The sequence below is a fragment of the Eurosta solidaginis genome, chromosome 5 (assembly GCF_040869045.1).
Source record: "Eurosta solidaginis isolate ZX-2024a chromosome 5, ASM4086904v1, whole genome shotgun sequence".
Lineage (NCBI taxonomy): Eukaryota > Metazoa > Arthropoda > Insecta > Diptera > Tephritidae > Eurosta > Eurosta solidaginis.
The window spans coordinates 238,819,813-238,838,978 of NC_090323.1; the positions used below are offsets into that span (position 1 = coordinate 238,819,813).

Genomic DNA, 19,166 nt, shown 5'->3' on the forward strand with positions numbered 1-19,166 from the left:
ATACTGGCGGGGTGCTGATTTACGTACATAATTCAATTGAATATAACATTAAATTCAACAAAGCAATAGATAAAAATCTTTGGTGTATTTTTATTAAATTGAAGCACTTCAACCCAAAATGGCAAATTGGAGTGATTTATCACTCTCCTAGTACAAGTGATGCCGATTTTATTAACTATTTGCGCAACGTCCTAGGTAGTACTTGCGAACTATCAGATAGCAATATTCTTGTAGGTGATTTTAATATCAATTTGAATAATAGCTCAACTTATAGCATTCAACTAATTGATCTATTTAAATCATATTCAATGAATCAAAAAGTAGATTTTGATACCCGTATAACTGAGACATCTAAAACTAAAATTGATTTACTCTTTTCGAATACTGACGATATACTATGTGAAAAGTTAGATGAACACCAAATATCAGATCATGAAATCATCCAATTTAAAATTAAAAGCAGTCCTAGGTCAAAAATGAGAAGCCTTAAAAATATTACTTCTTGGGAGTATTATAATACGGAAGCACTGATTAATCAATTGCGCTTGTGCGATTTTAGCAACTTTAATAGAATTGATTTAGAGTCTAAAGTAGGGCTGGTTAATAGCAATGCCATGCGAAACTTAACGTATGAAAAGGAAGTACACTTAAAATTAATTAATAAATGGTATGACAATGAGTTAACCAACATGAATAAATATAAATTAGATTTTTATAAACTAGCTCAAATATCTGGAGAATGGGATGAGTATAGAAACATAAAAAAAGAATATAAGAAGCTGGTAAAAATTAAAAAAATTAAGCATATGGAGCATAAGATACAGATGAATAGTAAATATAGTAAAGCGATGTGGAAATATTTGAAATTCGCAATAAGTAGGGTTAATGAAGACTCTTCTTTCAAGAAAATTTTGATAAACGGTACAGCACATATGAATGAATCTGAAATTGCTAACAATCTAAATAAATATTTTGTTGATAGCATTGAGGATATTTGCAATAATATAGAAGAATTTTATACAGAAGTAAATTTTCGTATTCAGTTAAATGGGATTTTCAAATTTGTAAAATTTAGTACAGACGACGTCATCAAAATTGTCATGACGTTTAAATTTAAGCGAGGTGGTAAAAAGCTGTTATCAGATGGTGTTCTTAAAGACATGATATCATATCTGGGATACTTCTATGCGCAAATCATAAATGAAAGTTTAAGTAGTGGCATAGTTCCGGGTATTTGGAAAACTTCTACCATTGTGCCAATCGAAAAAGTTAATAACACAATAAAAGCAGAAGAGTTACGTCCAATAAATACACTGGCCAGTGATGAAAAGATTTTAGAACTTGTGGTAAAAAACCAGTTGGTTCAATACTTGGAAGAAAAAAATATACTCATACCTCAACAATCAGGATTTAGAAAAAAACATTCCTGTGAAACAGATTTGAATATGGTTTTAGCTGAATGGAAAGAAGAACTTAATAATAAAAAGGCGATAATAGCAGTTTTCATTGATCTTAAAAGAGCCTTCGAAACTATAGATAAAAAAATATTATTAGGAAAATTGGAAGGAATTGGTATTAGAGATGTTGAAATGGATTGGTTTAAAGATTTCTTAACAAATCGCAAACAAAGAACAGTAATTGGTTCGATAATATCAGACGAAGTGGATGTTAAGATTGGCCTACCCCAAGGCTCTGTTCTTGCACCAATTTTATTCAACATTTATATTAATGATATAAATTCTGTTTTGAAATTCAGCTCCATAAAACTTTTCGCTGATGATGCTCTAGTTTCTATAAATGGTAAAAATGAAAATGATATAAGAATCAAGTTACAAAATTACTTAAACGTACTTTATATCTGGCTGTGTACAAACAGACTTAAAATTAATATAGAAAAAACTAAATACATGCGTATTTCAAGAAAAAACATTGCTAATTTTGAAACTATTACTATAAATAATATTGAAATAGAAAAAGTAAATACGATTAAATATTTTGGTGTTCAGATTGATTGCAAATTAAAATTTGATGCCCATGTTGACTATTCAGTAAGTAAAATAGCAAAAAAATTATGGTTTATTCAAAGAACTTGTAAAAACTTAAGTAATTATTACAAAGTAAAGGTTTATAGATCCATAGTTGAGCCTTACTTTATTTATTGCTCAACAATATTTTTTATTATGCAAGATTCGCAAATTGGTAAGTTGCAAAAAATGCAAAAAAAAGCAATGCGCTTTATTTTAAGCAAACGTTATGATACTCCTATAAAAGACATGCTTCTAAGTTTAAATTGGATGAGCATTAAACAACAAATATTCTTTAACACAATGCAATTTATTTATAATATAAAGCACGGAATTTTACCAGAGTATCTCAGAACAGGTATTATATTTAATTACGAGGTCCATAATATAAATACAAGGCAGAGAAATAATTTTAAATTGCCAAATTATAAAACAGAATCGGAACAAAATAGTCTGTTTTACAAAGGGTTGAAATACTTCAACGAACTACCTGCATATATAAAAAATTGTGATAGAAACTTAGTAAGCAGCCGTTTGTATGACTGCACCAAATCTAGGCCGATTAAATGATATAGTCGTTGAGATTTAAATGCATTAGTAATACATGTGTCATTATTAAAATTTTTTCTTTAATTTAAAAATTTCGATTAAGTACAAATGTTAATTAATGCAATCATATTTTTATGTTTTGAACTAGGCTCTTAGAGTCGTAATAAATAAATACATATATATATATATAATTTTTCACTTACTTCTTTTAGATACGACAACTGGAGGGATTTATACAAACGTTTATACGTCTAATGGTAGAAATCTGAAATAAGTTAAATAAATAATTTATTAAACAACTTCATTTTGTATGTTTATAATAAACTATATTGCTACAAATTTAAGGCTTGAATACATTTCAAATGATTTTTATTTTAATTTATTTTGCAATGTTTTTAAGTTTTCACAATTCAAAATTTATTCATAATCTTCCCCCTACATTTTTCTCTTCGTCTACGTTTTCCGCTTCCTCAACATTTGTTCGCGCTTCTTACTCCTCTTCTCCCACGTTTTGCCACAATCTCATCCTTGGTTATGGTTATCTATGGTTGTGTGGAGTATTGCAGGTCTTTGCTGAATATCAACCCATTTAACTCGGGTATTAGCATGGTCGCCGAAATTGATTTCACCACGTAAAATTTCTCAGATCTCTTTACCTTGTCTCCTGTCAAAGTTATCCATTTTTCGTTCTTCCAACCCGAACGCAGGTCACGACAGCATGCATTTACGATAGTGTAAGTTGGGGTCGCGAGGTCCTAACGAATTCCGTAAAAGCGAGAAGCGAAGAGGTGAGGAGTCCCAAACTTCTTAACAGGATGAACAAATCAATTTGGAGAAGACTAATCTAACTGAATTACCGAAAAACTTGGTGTATTAACCTAGTACCCTAAAGCGTTGAAGTGCTTAGGAAAACCAGAATTTATTTTATTGAACTTACTTATTTGTCTGGTGTTCCCTTCCATTGAGGTGAAGTTGATTGCAGACGACGTAACTGATAAAGTATTGCCGCAACGGGACTCGAAAACAAGAGCACCAAATTGAATTCAGGAAAAATGCCATTATCAAGGCTACCAGCGACATTTACAAGTTACTAAAAGGAGCATTCGATTACAGGCTTGAGCCTGTATGCATGACCAACATATGCAATTAAGGTTTCTTTCGTCCCAACGACGCGAGATTCGGTCTCCGCGAAAAAAAAATATAGTGCTGAGTTCTAATTATACAACAATATTTGTCCCAAAAATCTGGTCGCATAACAGGATGGATTCTCCACACGGCTCTCTTACCTGGTCACTTGATTACAACATATGATTTATCCAAACATATGATTTATCGCATCGAGGGACCTTATTTCTCACCAATTTCGCATCACTATTGAGGCATTATAGTAGACACTGTAGCTAGCCTAGAATAATATGTGGTACATTGGTGAATGTAGCGTGGTATGACAAAAGACAGTATGCCTAAATATGCACGTTTTGCACAGGCACTGTGTGAAGGTTAAAAGGTGTAAGTGCGTAGGGCTTGAAATAAGGGCTGAAAGAAGTGATGTCCAAAAATGTCTTTAGAAATTTCGTCAAGTAACAGCCTGCTTCAAGATCGATCGAATCTCCATCAGGAATGATATGATTGCGTAGCCTATGCTTACGTTCAAACCCGCTTAACAAACATTGGGATCTTTTCACTCTTTATTAAATACCGAATTAATGGAACATGAACTCTGTAGATTGAAAGAAGGTAACGAGGCCTAAGATCTACTAAATGACTACGATGGAATGAGAGTAGCAAAGTCCTGTTGGAAATATTGCAACAAATTCGTGAGTACGTCTGGAAAGCTAGCTAGAGCTCACCAAGTGTTGAATTTAAACCACAACAATTTTACCAGAACCAAATAATTGGGGCTTTTTGAGAAGTGCTTCGTCGGTTTGTTATCGGTAAAAGCCGATACCAAAAAGTTATTGTTTTATCATCGGCTTATTATCGATAGTAAATCATTATCGTCGAGTTATCGGCTTAATATCGGTTTCTTATCGCCGAGTCATCAGCTTCTTATTTGATTCTTATCGGCTTGGCACAGCCGGGTAACAGAATGTCATCAATTTTACATTAAATTTATATACGTATCTGTTTCATAACAAACCGATGAGTCGTCGATAACAAATCGAGAATACGCTGATAACAAAAAACACTCAGATATGAATTCGATAATTTTTCGATATCAAATCAATTACTTTTTGATAACTAGTCGATAAATTATCAATAAAAAACCTAAAAGAAATCGATAATCAATGATAGCAGTCCTATAAAAATCGGTAACTTTTCGATAAACTGTCAACAACTCTTCAATAACAAATCGATAACTTATTGGTACTTTTTTTATTACATATCTATAACTTTTACGTAAATCGTCGATGCATGAACAATACCGGTAACTTTTCGAAAATAAATCGATTGCATATTTATAACATATCGATAGCTGTTCGATGCATAATCGATAACTTTTCGGTGGAAATTAAACACTTCTCTGTAGCAACCCAATTATTGGGCTGTACAAAATTGATTACTAATCGATAACCTATGTTAGCGATAGATATTTTATGACACTTATAACGATAAGTTTATTCGTCGATAACACACCTACACCTAAAGCAAACCGCCCATAACACGTCGTTAACAGACTGATAATTCATTGATAACAAACCGCCAACACTGCGATACAAAATTGAGAACACGCCCTCCAGTTTTGGCTCCCGCTGCGGTTTTAATTTTTTATAATTTCCTTTCTCTTCCCTCCTTTCCTTTCTTCTCCTTGTCTTGCCTTGGTTTGATTCTTTATTTCGCTCTTATCAACTCTAAAACGAAACTTACAGCGGCGGGCTTTCTGTTACCACGATTCTTGACAGTATAATGTCAACAAGATCTGCAAGAGTATATCCTTCGGGTCGGAATAAGTATGAGTTAGTTAGCGATAGGGTAAAATGTAAATAGTTATCTAAGTTGTTCCAGTGTTACAATTATGAAACTAACTAACCAGATCTTTCATCAGACCATCTGTTGTATCATTGTACAGTGCCTAATAAAAGTCAAAATAAAAAAAAAATTGGCGAGCAGCGCATTGAAGTGCGGAATTTGAAATGCTTGTTTACTGGGTGCTCGCATTTGCCCTATGTCTGTGTTTGGCATTAATCAGTGCACATTATGTGCTACTTTTGCAATTAATAAAGATTAAAGAGCGCTGCTTAAAAAATGCCTGCACTCTGGTGCTAACATTTGATGAATATACGATGGCGCAGCAAAAATGCAAATGAAGCAGGCAGTTGTTGTTGTCACAAGTTGTGCCACACACAACTAACACTAAACATTGCGGCATGTGACATGTGGCGTTCCACACAGCATTGTTGCAAGTTTTGCTTGCGTGGCATGTTGTTTGTGGCACAGCGGGTAGCCACCGTTGCCCCTTACCACATACTATATGTATACATATTTACATTGGCTTCCTTCCCCCAAAATAATCCAATACACATTTTTATTTAGCTCCAACTGAGCAATGAATTAAATTTTATTCGGCCATTGTTGGTGCATTGGTTGCATGCATCCGCATCGATTTGGCACAGTCAACAGAAGTTGTAAATCAGACAAAACAATAAGAAAAACCATAAAACAAATACACACAATTATTTTGTTATTGTGCTCGAACTCAATAATATGTAAATAAATGCGTGGAAAGTGCTATTGTGTCATTGGGAGATTAAGTTGATAGCTGCATCATCCCATGCGCATAAATGCAGAGGTGTAGACCGGTTTAGCGCTGCCCCCAGTCAAGTTTTGAAAGTAGAACTGGTCGATTTTAATGCCAGGGTGGATAAAGAAGGTGATTTTGGCCCCAAGGTCGGCAAGTTCGGCCTCCACAATGAAACCTCTCCTAATGGACTGAGGATGATCGAATTCTCCGGTGCTCGAAACTTGGTGTTATTCAGCACGAGGTACATGCAAAAAAATTTACATCAAGGTACATGATTTCGCAACTCGACTCTCACACCTGCTCTCTGAGAGCACAACCCAACCCGACAGACTGCAGGAGCAGTGTGCGAAAAAAATTGGTTACCGGCGACCACGGAAAAATAACTAGTACGATGAAGAATGCCGCGTTTCAACCGAAAGAAAAGACGCTGCTTAGAGGGTTACCTTAAAAGCGAGCGCAACAAGAGGAGTGTGTGAACGCTATCCTCTATCGCGAGTTGAAAAGAGAAGTTGACGTCTTTTCAGAAATAAAAAGACAGAGGCAGAAAGGCGTGAGTGCGACGAGCTTGAGCTGCTAGCCACCAGGAATAAGGCTTGAAAAATTTTCCAAAAAATCCGGCGACAGACGGAAGGTTTTAAGGCCGGGACAAACTCCTATGAACGAAAACGGCGACCTTGTGACTGATTTCCAGAGAGAACTTAGATTATGGAGGGAACACTTCTTTGCTCTCCTAAATGGAGACAGCGATTTACCGCACAGGGATGACGAAGGCGATTCCGCAATCGATGATGATGGAAAAAATACCCCCCTACCCGATTATGACGAAGTCAGAATAGAAATAACCAGATAAAAATACAACAAATACGCGACCGCTGATGGATTGCCTGCAGAACTATTCAAATATGGCAGCGGGGAGTTGGTAAGGCAAATCCGTCAGCTTCTAAGCAAAGTATGGTTGGACAGGTGCATGCCTGACGATTGGAATTCAAGTGTTCTTTGCCCAGCTCACAAGAAGGAGCATCCTGAACTGTCGCGGAATCAGCCTTCTTAGAATCGCATATAAGGTGCTGTCAAGCGTATTGTGCGAAAGATTGAAATCGGCTAATTCGACCTCATCAGTGCGGCTTCAGACCTTGTTAATCTACAATCGACCATATTTTCACTACGCGTCAAATCTTGTAAAAAATCGCAAAAGAAATATTAAACTTTCTTCAGGCTTTTATTCGTTGCACTTTCCCCGGAAAGCTCTCTAAGCTCATCATTATACCTTCTTCGATGTTAGTCAGGACAGGACCAAAATCTTGTGGAACAATTTTCTCTCGAACTCTCATAGAGTCATCGTAACTTCTCTCAATACCGTCTATGATTCCGAGCCACACATCAGGACAGACATGATGAGCGACTTGTTGAGTGTGACGTTTTTTGAGAGAAAACTCTACTTCTCTCTTGTCTACTCAGCTCAACGTAGCAGTGGTGGTAGTTATACTAAAACAAATCTATGTATTCGATATCATACCCTTAACCTCTTCTGTATAAAAGAGCTTCCCTAAATCACCTCCTCAGGGGTACAGCAGCCTCGCTTACACCCCTCGTATGCGACCGTGTAGGTGTTTTTAAGCGACAGAGTGACGTTGGACACCGTGCTTATTTAACGAGTGGAGCAAAAAAAAGTCACCTAAATCCATTGTTTCGAAGTTGACATGGTCTTAACAGTTTATAACAAATTCGAAAAATTCTTGCATATTTATTTACATTCAAGGAGTGCATTCACTGTGCGAACACTCTGCTTCAGTTGAATGGATACATAAAAAGAGGTTCTCTTTCGGACCAGTTGGCGATTAGTATCTATTGCGTATTTATTGGGACCCATATGCTATGAGGGTAATTCTATTGTGTATACCATACCAAAGGGTCTCAGGTTCATAACCTAAGCCATGACTTAACATTTGCCTATCATCGCACATATGTGGACGGCTTGTGATTAAATATCACCTTGACTATTTCACAAATTTTTATTTCGGCAGCGAAGGTGCCAACTATTTTCAGGTCTTGCATGTCTACGTTAACAAACACTTCTTTGGCAGATCTTAAAAGTTCAGAATATTTAAAATGTGAAAGTATGTAGTAGCTCGTTAGCTCTAAGCAGCAGGGCAACACACCCAAACTTGCAATCAGAGACATTTTTATACGTTGTGAGTACCTTCAGTGAGTCACGGGTGACGGAACGTTCGTCCAACCAAATTAGTTTCTAGTGTTCCTCAATGAATCATTTGCTTTCTCTAATGAACCTAAGTAGGAGCGAAATATACATTTTCCCAACCCCTACCAAATTGTTGAAAGAAATCTGAATCGACTAGCTTGTAGTCCTTGACATCGGCAGAGAAAGTGATTGATCATCTTCCCCTCATCTTGGCAGTTTCTGCAGAGCGAGCTTGTTGGTATGCGCCACCGTCGAAGCATTGGTGCAATAACGCAACGACCTATGATGGCAACCGTAAGTATTCTCACTAAAGATTTTTTTTTTTTACTCAGTTGAGCAGAGCTCACAGAGTATATTAACTTTGATTGGATAACGGTTGGTTGTACAGGTATAAAGTAATCGCGATAGATATAGACTTCCATATATCAAAATCATCAGGATCGAAAAAAAATTTGATTGATCCGTCCGTCCGTCCGTCCGTCCATCCGTCTGCCCGTTAACACGATAACTTGAGTAAATTTTGAGGTATCTTGATGAAATTTGGTATGTAGGTTCCTGAGCACTCATCTCAGATTGTTATTTAAAATGAACAATATCGGACTATAACCACGCCCACTTTTTCGATATCGAAAATTTTGAAAAACCGAAAAAGTGCGATAATTCATTACCAAATACGAATAAAGTGATGAAACTTGGTAGGTGAGTTGAACTTATGACGCAGAATAAAAAACTAGTAAAATTTTGGACAATGGGCGTGGCACCGCCCACTTTTATAAGAAGGTAATTTAAAAGTTTTACAAGCTGTAATTTGGCAGTCGTTGAAGATATCATTATGAAATTAGGCAGGAACGTTACTCCTATTACTATATGTATGCTTAATAAAAATTAGCAAAATCGGAGAACGACCACGCCCACTTTTAAAAAAAAAATTTTTTTTAAAGTCAAATTTTAACAAAAAATTTAATATCTTTACACTATACAATTAAATTTATGTCAACATTCAACTCCAATAATGACATGGTGAAACAAAATGCAAAAATAAAAGAAAATTTCAAAATGGGCGTGGCTCCGCCCTTTTTCTTTTAATTTGTCTAGAATACTTTTAATGCCATAAGTCGAACAAAAATTTACCAATCCTTGTGAAATTTGACAGGCGCTTAGATTCTGGGACGACAACTTATTTCTGCGAAAAAGGGCGAAATCGGTTGAAGCCACGCCCAGTTTTTATACACAGTCGACCGTCTGTCCTTCCGCTCGGCCGTTAACACGATAACTTGAGCAAAAATCGATATATCTTTACTAAACTCAGTTCACGTACTTACCTGAACTTACTTTGTATTGGTAAAAAAATGGCCGTAATCGGACTATGACTACGCCCACTTTTTCGATATCGAAAATTACGAAAAACGAAAAAAATGCGATAATTCTATACCAAATACGAAAAAAGGGATGAAACATGGTAATTGTATTGGTCTATTGACGCAAAATATAACTTTAGAAAAAAACTTGGTAAAATGGGTGTGACACCTGCCATATTAAGTAGAAGAAAGTGGAAAAGTTCTGCAGGGCGAAATAAAAAACCTTTGAAATCTTGGCAGGAATACTATTCGTGATATTACATTTATAAATAAATTAGCGGTATCCAACAGATGATGTTCTGGTCACCCTTGTCCACATTTTGGTCGATATCTGGAAAACACCTTCAAATATACAACTACCACCACTCCCTTTTAAAAGCCTCATTAATACCTTTAATTTGATACCCATATCGTACAAACGCATTCTAGAGTCACCCCTGGTATACCTTTATGGCGATATCTCGAAAAGGCGTCCACCTATAGAACAAAGGCCCAATCCCTTTTAAAATGTTCATTAACCCCTTTCATTTGATACCCATATCGTACAAACAAATTCTAGTGTCACCCCTGGTCCACCTTTATGGCGATATCCCTAAATGGCGTCCACCTATAGAACTATGGCCCACTCCCTCTTAAAATACTCTTTAATAACTTTCATTTGATACACATGTAATACAAACACATTCCAGGGTTTCCCTCGGTTCATTTTCCTACATGGTGATTTTCCCTTATGTTGCCAGTATAGCTCTCAACTGAGTATGTTGTGTTCGGTTACACCCGAACTTAACCTTCCTTACTTGTTTATCTTGAGAAGGAAGTTAGTTGCTTTCCTATCCACAAATAGACAAAGAACCTTAACCAGTTATCCCGATTGGTCCACAGCAGATCCGTTGACCTAATCTCATATTCCTCAATTTTCCTCAGGAGATAACCCAGCCGTGGTCGTGCAGAGGTTTCCCTTTCGCTCATGTCCATTTTGGAACCTTTCCTAGACATCTCCTCTGCAAAGCTTTTCCCTTCAATAACGCTGTGCACTGTGACCCAGCAAAGGGAGACATTTAGGCTCGACACCTCCGCACGATATCCGACTTTATCATCTTAGACTCTGATGCCTTTAAGACGCCTGGCTGTTGAAAAAGTTCCTTACATTGATGTCCCTACAGATCGTGCTATTCTTGGGCAGTCTGTCTGATCACTCTATGATATAGTCCTCAGCTTGGAAGACACTGCATGAGCCAAGGAGTCGTTACGACCTCTCCATGAACATTTTTAGAGGCAACAAGTGAACAATTAGGTGCGCTGCTCACTTCACCTGACATACCTAGCCATGCTAGCCTTTGCACCTTCTCAACCCTACTATATTTATTGCTTTTCTTGTCAAGCCTCTTCCACCAGACAAAAACTGCATACGTTAGTATCGGTCGGATTACTGCATTGTACATGAATGATATGCGGTAACAGACCCCAGTTCCTCCCGAAGGCCCTTTTGAAGGTGTAGCACGCCGCCAGAGCTTTAATTGATCTCACTTTTTACGCAAGCTTATTTTTGATATTATATATTATTTCATTTGTGATTTAAGAGTCAATCAATTGCTGCTCAGTGTATTTAAAATGTATAGACCTACATGTTTGTATATTAATTTACATGAAAATGACTGCTATTGTTTGTGATGATTCCAGTGCACAGGTGAGTTCACAGATGACGCAGATGTTCGAATATACTCTAAAAATTGCGGATATCAGGTGCCAAACTTTAACTTACTATACAACATCTGGTCGCACGTCTTTACATACATAAGTTGTAATAAATTTGATTAAGAATTATTGTAGGTTAGGTTAGGATGAACTGGCCGATCAATAAAGACCTCACGTAGACTAAATGTGTCCATATTGTTATCAGAATTTGTCCGAAAACCAAACTGAAAACCCCCAATTAGGTACCAGGACTTATGTTATAGAATATCTCCATCCTCTTGGCAAATATTAAAGGTTTGCCGCCCCTAGTAGCTGTAGCGTCGACCAGACGAGCAACAGTCTTCGCTGTTATTCTTATGTTAAAAAAATCTGTTATTTCAACAGTTTCATTGGTATTCTGAGAGTGACAATAAAATTTTAATTTAACAGAGCTATGACTTACTAATGATACATTTTTTTTTGAAATTGACGGAAACGTAAATGGAATTGAGCCTCTTATTCAATCGATTTTACCAGCTTTTTTCTTTTAATGTAATATTAAATCTATAACCAGTTTTCAGCTCTGTTCATAAGGCAATATTTCGGGTCATACTACAATACCTAAAAAGTCTTTCCTGCGTGAGCAAACCCTTGATTGCTTGGTTGGCTGTGCTGGCCTGCTGAGAGAGAGAGACCCAACTCATTCTCCTGAAACCGATTGCATTGTGCACCCTGTGTGTTTACTTAAATCATTTCGTTAGATCAATAAACTTTCTGATGTCCTCCATGGATAATTTTAACAACGCCCCTAGGTTGAGCAGCACAAAACTGCCTAGAGGTCTAAACCTCAAGTTCGCCAGGGCTGGGCACTCTCAGAAGAAATGGATGGCCGTCTCCTTACAACCGCCCACACTACAGCACCTGCACCTGTCGTTAAAGGGGGATTCCTATTCTCTTCGCGTCGTGCGCCACATAGCCAGTGACCTGTAATGGTAGATGTATAACTTTCCTAGACATATTCAGTAGAGATTCTGTTCTGCTCTGGTTGTAGTCAGGCCATGTTTGCTTGGTAATTTTGTTAGTATCCATTTAGTACCAATTGCGGTATTCTTGAGATTGATAACAATGTCACTCTTGATTGGCGAAAGTGGCCATTGCACCGTAACTGTCTCAGAGGTGTCTAAATATGCAACAGCTTTTGCCAGTTCATCCGCCAGGTACCCAAGTAAGCGTGATGTGCACTAGGTGTGCTGCTCTGCGTAACGCCCTCTTACAATTTTCGACGGCTTTACAGAATTTATATGGCAAATCTAGTGCTTTGAGTGCTACCTGGACCTAAGTACTCCAGTTACCCGCGCGCATGCTGCCCCTTATTTAGTCAACATTTCAGGAAATAGCCATTCTAAACCAAGGTGCTTGCATAGTCATATTTTTCCTTTCCACTATATGTGACCCGGTCTATGAAAAGGTGGCTTATGACTCAAAAAAGAAATTGCGAGAAACAAATGTTAACAGCTGTTTTTTTTTGCGAGAAACCGCTGTAAACAGCTGTTTTTTTTTTTTTAGTCGTAAGCCACCTTTTCATAGACCGGGTCACATATGCGTGCAACTGAGTCATATTTCACACTTTGTAGCCGACTTCATTTTTCACAGAAAAAGCAATCGATCCACAGTGAAAACGCACAGAATAAGCAAAATTGGGTCAACGTTAGCGAACTTTGACTTGCAGCGATAAAAGATGATGTAAGCGTGACAAAATGGTACGAATATGCGAATATGTTAAATGCAAAATCACCCAACCACCACCCACATCTACATAGAAAATATTACATTTACATATATGAAATTGCAAATGTGCACAGCGTGAGCTTATTTATTTTTTTTTTTTGTTTTTGTTGCAATGAGCGTGCAACATGCCACCGATTTCAAAGCACTTACTACATAATTCGCATGATAGAATTTCAAATATTTTTCAATATCTATATATTTATGTTTATACAAATGTACTTATTTCAAGTTATTTATTTATAGGTGCATTATATGTATGCTATTTACTGCGCATACATAAATGCGGCTACCTACAAACATATACCCCGCTGTGTAACACCAACAAATAAAAATATATTAGTTTGAAAGCAAATTATCGAACTAGTCTGAAATAGGACATACTTGAACCGACCTAGCAGTGCTTCGCCCGATTCAATAGGTGCGACCACTCACAAATTGTCATCAAAGTCCTCCAACGGGAGTCCCAGGAAACTAGCAGTTTCAAGAGGAATGGACCGAAGGGCAATTTTTGTTAGAGGCGTAGGTTGTGGTGGTGCCATATGGGGGCATATCGTGAGCAGAACAAACCTTACGTGTGTCGCGGTTGATTCTAGACTAGTAAGTATTTAACCTGCTACAGTATCCTGAACGAAGTTCGACCAGGGTGACAAATGTCTCCCTTGGTAGTCTACTTTCTTCTTCTGCAAGGGTTGGATAGTGTATATTTATTAATGGCTCACCGGGCGCGAACTGACAAACGTGTTTATCGATTCTGTGTGGAAATAGGCTGAGAGCCCCCTTTTGTATCAAAGAGTTGTGTAGTTAGGTGTCGGATCTCATTATAGTGCTTACGAAGATGTTTCCTTATCCCCCTTGGTAGCGAAACCAAAAACAAAGCTATAAGTCGAAAAAGCCAAGTCGATAGCAAACCGATAGCTATAATTTCGTTAAGAAGATCCAAAACGACCCCGCAGATATATGAACTGATTCCGAAGTGAGTAGTAACTATATCTTAACGAAACTGTTTTGAATTTGATACAAAATGATACCAAAGGCATTCCAAAGAGATTACAAACGAGTGCGAGTAAATTACAGTGAAACCTTATTTAGGCAGACACTCATCTTCAGCCAACTTTTGCCCGCCCAAAAGAAATGTCCACTCAACGGAGTGGGTAGCAATTTTACATTTTTTTAAAAATTAGTTAATAAATTTTTTACAAAAAAAATTTTATTTTAATGATACCGTTTTATATTATACTGTTCTAAAAATTTTGAAGGCCTTTATTTCGGTTGAGGTGGACAAGGGCGCCGAAATATCGAAAGATACGATAAACGATACGAAAATGGAATCAAACTAATTGAACCAGGAGGGTAATGGGAAATATACCGGAAAAAAGCTTACAATTATTATAGGGCTCCGGTCATATGGGTATACATTTTATAACATATATCATAGATCTAGAGCTGTTTTTCAGGTTGGTCGTCGGATAAGCTTCTGATAACCCTATGGTCACATTCAGTTTATGTGAAATCCTTAAGGACCGACCAGTTCAACGTTACCTAACCTCAGGAAATCTGGAAGCCTTACTTTTCATTTACATAAAAGCGATACTAATTAGTGGACACTTCTAAACCTAGAGTATCTGTATATTTAACTAACGCAAAATTGGTTTTATTCGGGCATTTTCCTTTTTGAATTTCGGAAATATATATGTACATATGCCCGCAACCGGTACGAAGTTTTTAAAATGTGCAAAATGATATTTATTCACCCATGTTCATCCAGTTTGATAGCTAAAAACTGTCCGCATCCGACCAAGAGTGTATTCTCCTAAAAGAGGACAGTTAGTTTTGAAAATTTTACCTAAAACTTGGTGCATGAAAAACTGTCCGGCCAATGGAGGTGTCCACCTAAGAGAGGTGTTCGTTAGGAGGAGTTGCTCTGTATTCGGATATATTCCGAAGGGTCCTGGAAAATACCATAAAACAATACCGAAACTCTTTAAAACTAGCCACAAACAGAAATAATCTTAATCTTAGACGTACGCTTCTATGTTTAAACATCAAAGTTCACGATACGATGCATTGGAACCAGCCTCTTTGTATACTCAGCTGAGCAGAGCTCACCGAGTATTTTAATTTTGTTTGCATAACGGTACCCCGTAACGGCATGAACTAATCGAGATAGATATAGACTTCTATATATCAAAATGATCTGGGCGAAAAAAGAAATTCATTTAACCATGTCCGTCCGTCCGTCTGTCCCTAAACACTATAATTTGAGTAAATTTTGAGGTATCTTAATGAAATTTGGTATGTAAGTTCCTGGGCAGATCACTATTTAAAATGAACGAAATCGGACTATAACCACGCCCACTTTTTCGATATCGAAAAACCGAAAAAGAGCGATAATTCATAACCAAAGACGGATAAAGCGAAGAAACTTGGGAGGTGGGCTGACCTTATGACGCAGAATAGAAAATAAGTAATATTTTGGACAGTGGGTGGCACCGGCCACTTTTAAAAGAAGGTTATTTACAAGTTTTGCAAGCTATAATTTGGCAGCTGAGTATGTAATGTTCGGTTACACCCGACCTTAGCCTTCCTTACTTGTTTACGCATATACATTTTACATATTTCTTGCATATAGTATGTTACAATTTGAATTTGGATAGAAATTCAAGCTCTGGTAATGAATATAGACAGAAATTGTCTTCGTTTGAGAAAGCGGTTTGCCCAAGACTGTTTCTGCAGAAGCGCTAAAAACGATAAAAAGAAAAACACCTCTCTCTGACCTTCTGACTATATCAGAGCCACCTGTGACTTAAATAGATAAGAACTAAAGGTCTGAAAAAGGGATTGTTGCTATTTCGTAGGAAATCACAATGACAAGTGTCAGATGAAAAAACTCCAAGAGGATAGAAACAGAAGTAGTGCTGTCTCTTAAGGCGCTAGTTCTGCACATCTTCAGCATTTGTGTGATTCGCTGCAGGGTTTTTTGTTTTATAAATAATTGCGGGTGTAGCGCATGTTCGCACAATAAACAATAACAAATTAAGGGAATACATAACAAGCAGCATAAAGTTCATAAATAGCTCGAAAAAAACGTTCCACCAATTCCTACAACCAACAACAAAAAACAACAACTTTTTAATGCAATGCATGGAGCAGAACAAATGATAGCTGGCTACTGAAACTGACAGCACTGAGAAAAATTATTTTAGCTTCATACTTAATTGCAGTGGCAATTAATATGAAATATTTAAAATGATGATGATGACCTCACCCACTTACAACAACAAGCATAGCAGCAACAGTAGCATTATAAACGGCACTAACAAAACAGTAATAACAACAATATGCACTACCTCGAGGGGCTTGCCGTACATTTTTTAATAGAATCAGCTTTTTGAGCGCAACTAAATCCCTCGCCGGAGTTAGCAACCGCCACTGTCACGTGTCTTCTGTCGTGTCTGCTATTGAGGCTGCAGTCCCTAACAGCAAGCACACACGCCCAGGGACATATGTACATACATACAAATGCGATTATATACCAATTATGCATTTAAGTTGGTAATTGTTTTTACTCTGGTAAATAATTTTATTATTTTAAGCCGCCAACTATGCAGTACAGAATAGTACGGAATTCAGTTATGGTTCATCAGCCCCATCAATTATATCTTCTTCATGCGAGCAATTACTTTTATATCGGGTGGACAAGTCAGATGGCTAACTACAAGAGTGATGGGCAATTGCAGGGCCCAACACATGTAAGTATGTTCATTGACATATATATGTACAGATATACACACTAGGGTGGGTCGATTTGTATGGCCGAAAGTTAACCGATATCGCGCCATCGATTTTTCGATGGCATTGGGTCTCAGGAAAAAATGTTCCACTACGCATACCCAAACAAATAATTTTCGAGCCTGCGAAATTTCAATTTTTTTAAATTTTTTCGACTTTGACTTTTTAGGTTTTTTTCATGACCTCCTAAAAAATTTTTATATGCGTACCCTGTATACATGCAAATTTGACAATCAAATAAAAATTTTTTTAGCAGGTCATGAAAAAAACCTTAAAAGTCAAAGTCGAAAAAAGTAAAAAAAAAATTGAAATTTCGCGGGCTCGAAAATTATTTGTTTGGGTATGCGTAGTGGAACTTTTTTTCCTGAGCCCAAATCCTATCGAAAAATCGATGGCGCGATATCGGTTAATAAATCGACCCACCCTAATACACACACTTACATAGGGATATATGTACATACATGAGTGAACATACCTTGCAGGAAAATCCAGCAAAGCAAATACTCCGGCGATAAGGACAAAAATAATACATAAACAGAGCTACAGTTAGGATTAGATATCAACCCTAAGCAGAATAATTGATAGCTATTTCGCCGACAGAGTATTCCTCTTTAATATGGATGGAGGACCAAGAAAGCACAACATCTCCGGCGGCGTATCTCTCGAATATTTTCTAGGGTCAACGCTCAAGGCATGCGAATTTTCGGCTAAGCAGATGATATTGTCGTCAATTACTCCAATTTTTATTGTTACCTAGTCTTATGTAATGACGCCATAGGAAGTGTGGCTTGAGATAGGTAGCAATAAGACATAAATGGTTTTGGTGATCCCTAAGTGGGCTGTGACTGACTTAGCCTTACCATAGGAGGTTGTAAAATTTTATTTAACGCCATAAATATTATTATCCAACGTAACCAGCTCTATAATATTAAATGCAACACCAATGTAGCTCGCATCCAAAATGACCCACTTTAAAAACATAGCAGCAGCTTACCGAACTACTGCTATGTGAATAGCAAGTGATTATCGGACAGTGTCCGACGACGCAATCCTTATTTTATCTCGGAAAATCCCAGTTGATCTTAAATTTCCACTGTTAACGTACTTTTGAGCTTCACGTGCTGGTATCAAATGAATATATTCCAGGCAGGCGTTTAGAGTTAGTCTCTCATCTACCACTGCTTTATCTTGTCAACAGGCTTCATAAAGAATGGTCTCACTAACATTGCGACTGAGCTTTGAACTAAAAAAAAATATTCAAACTAATACTTATAACGATCCTCTTCTTCCATTACATTTCTCACCTATCAACCTACTAACTTCAGTTAGCACTTAAGCCGGACAAACTGGAGTGGGCTTTTCCTCCTTGTTATATTAGATGTAAGAAACGCTTACGTCGGCGCGATATGAGCAGACGTGCTTGTTGCCTTGGAGTAGCAATTCCGCATATTCAGAAAACTTTAAAAGGCCTGCGGTCCAAAGTGACAAATTCTCTGATCCCTGAAACATCAGTTACGACAAAATTTATAATCTTGAAATATCGGATGATTTAGTCCGAATAAGACTAACGCAGACAACATTGCCGCAATCATTACATGCGGAAACACGAAAGAAACATACAGAAAGTCAATAAGGTGACTACATTCGTGCAGAATCCACCTGGCTGCAGCAAAAGAGTTGATACTTCCAACAAAAATGCACGAACCGCTAAAGGTTTGACAAACTGCTTTGAAAAGCTTTGCAGCAAAAATTATACAGCCTTATCACATACCGTTCGGAGTCGGATAGAACCTTATATGTTTTATGGAAAATATTGGAGAGGATCATGACATAAATCTGCTCGGAGGTCTATTAAGTCTAACTAACCAGCAGAAATTCCAAAAATTTTTGAAGTTAATAAACCCCAGTCTAAAAACTACACCCCCGTCGCTTAACATTCAACAGCAGATGGTAGTTCTGTTAGAATCTTCAAAAAAATTGTCTACAGGGCAAGTGTGAGTGCGCACTTATAACTGACGACTGTTATCTGGGTAAGGATGGTT

At 37.2% G+C, this 19,166-nt stretch overlaps 1 long non-coding RNA gene across 3 annotated transcripts in view; it reads right to left on the reverse strand.

The window, feature by feature from the left end:
- LOC137233869 (uncharacterized) overlaps positions 1–19,166 on the reverse strand; it is a 278,410-nt gene that overhangs the window by 102,765 nt on the left and 156,479 nt on the right. For all 3 annotated transcript variants that reach the window (XR_010947586.1, XR_010947584.1, XR_010947585.1), the window contains one exon: positions 2,777–2,838. This is a non-coding gene — a long non-coding RNA (uncharacterized lncRNA). The remainder of the gene's footprint in view (positions 1–2,776; positions 2,839–19,166) is intronic.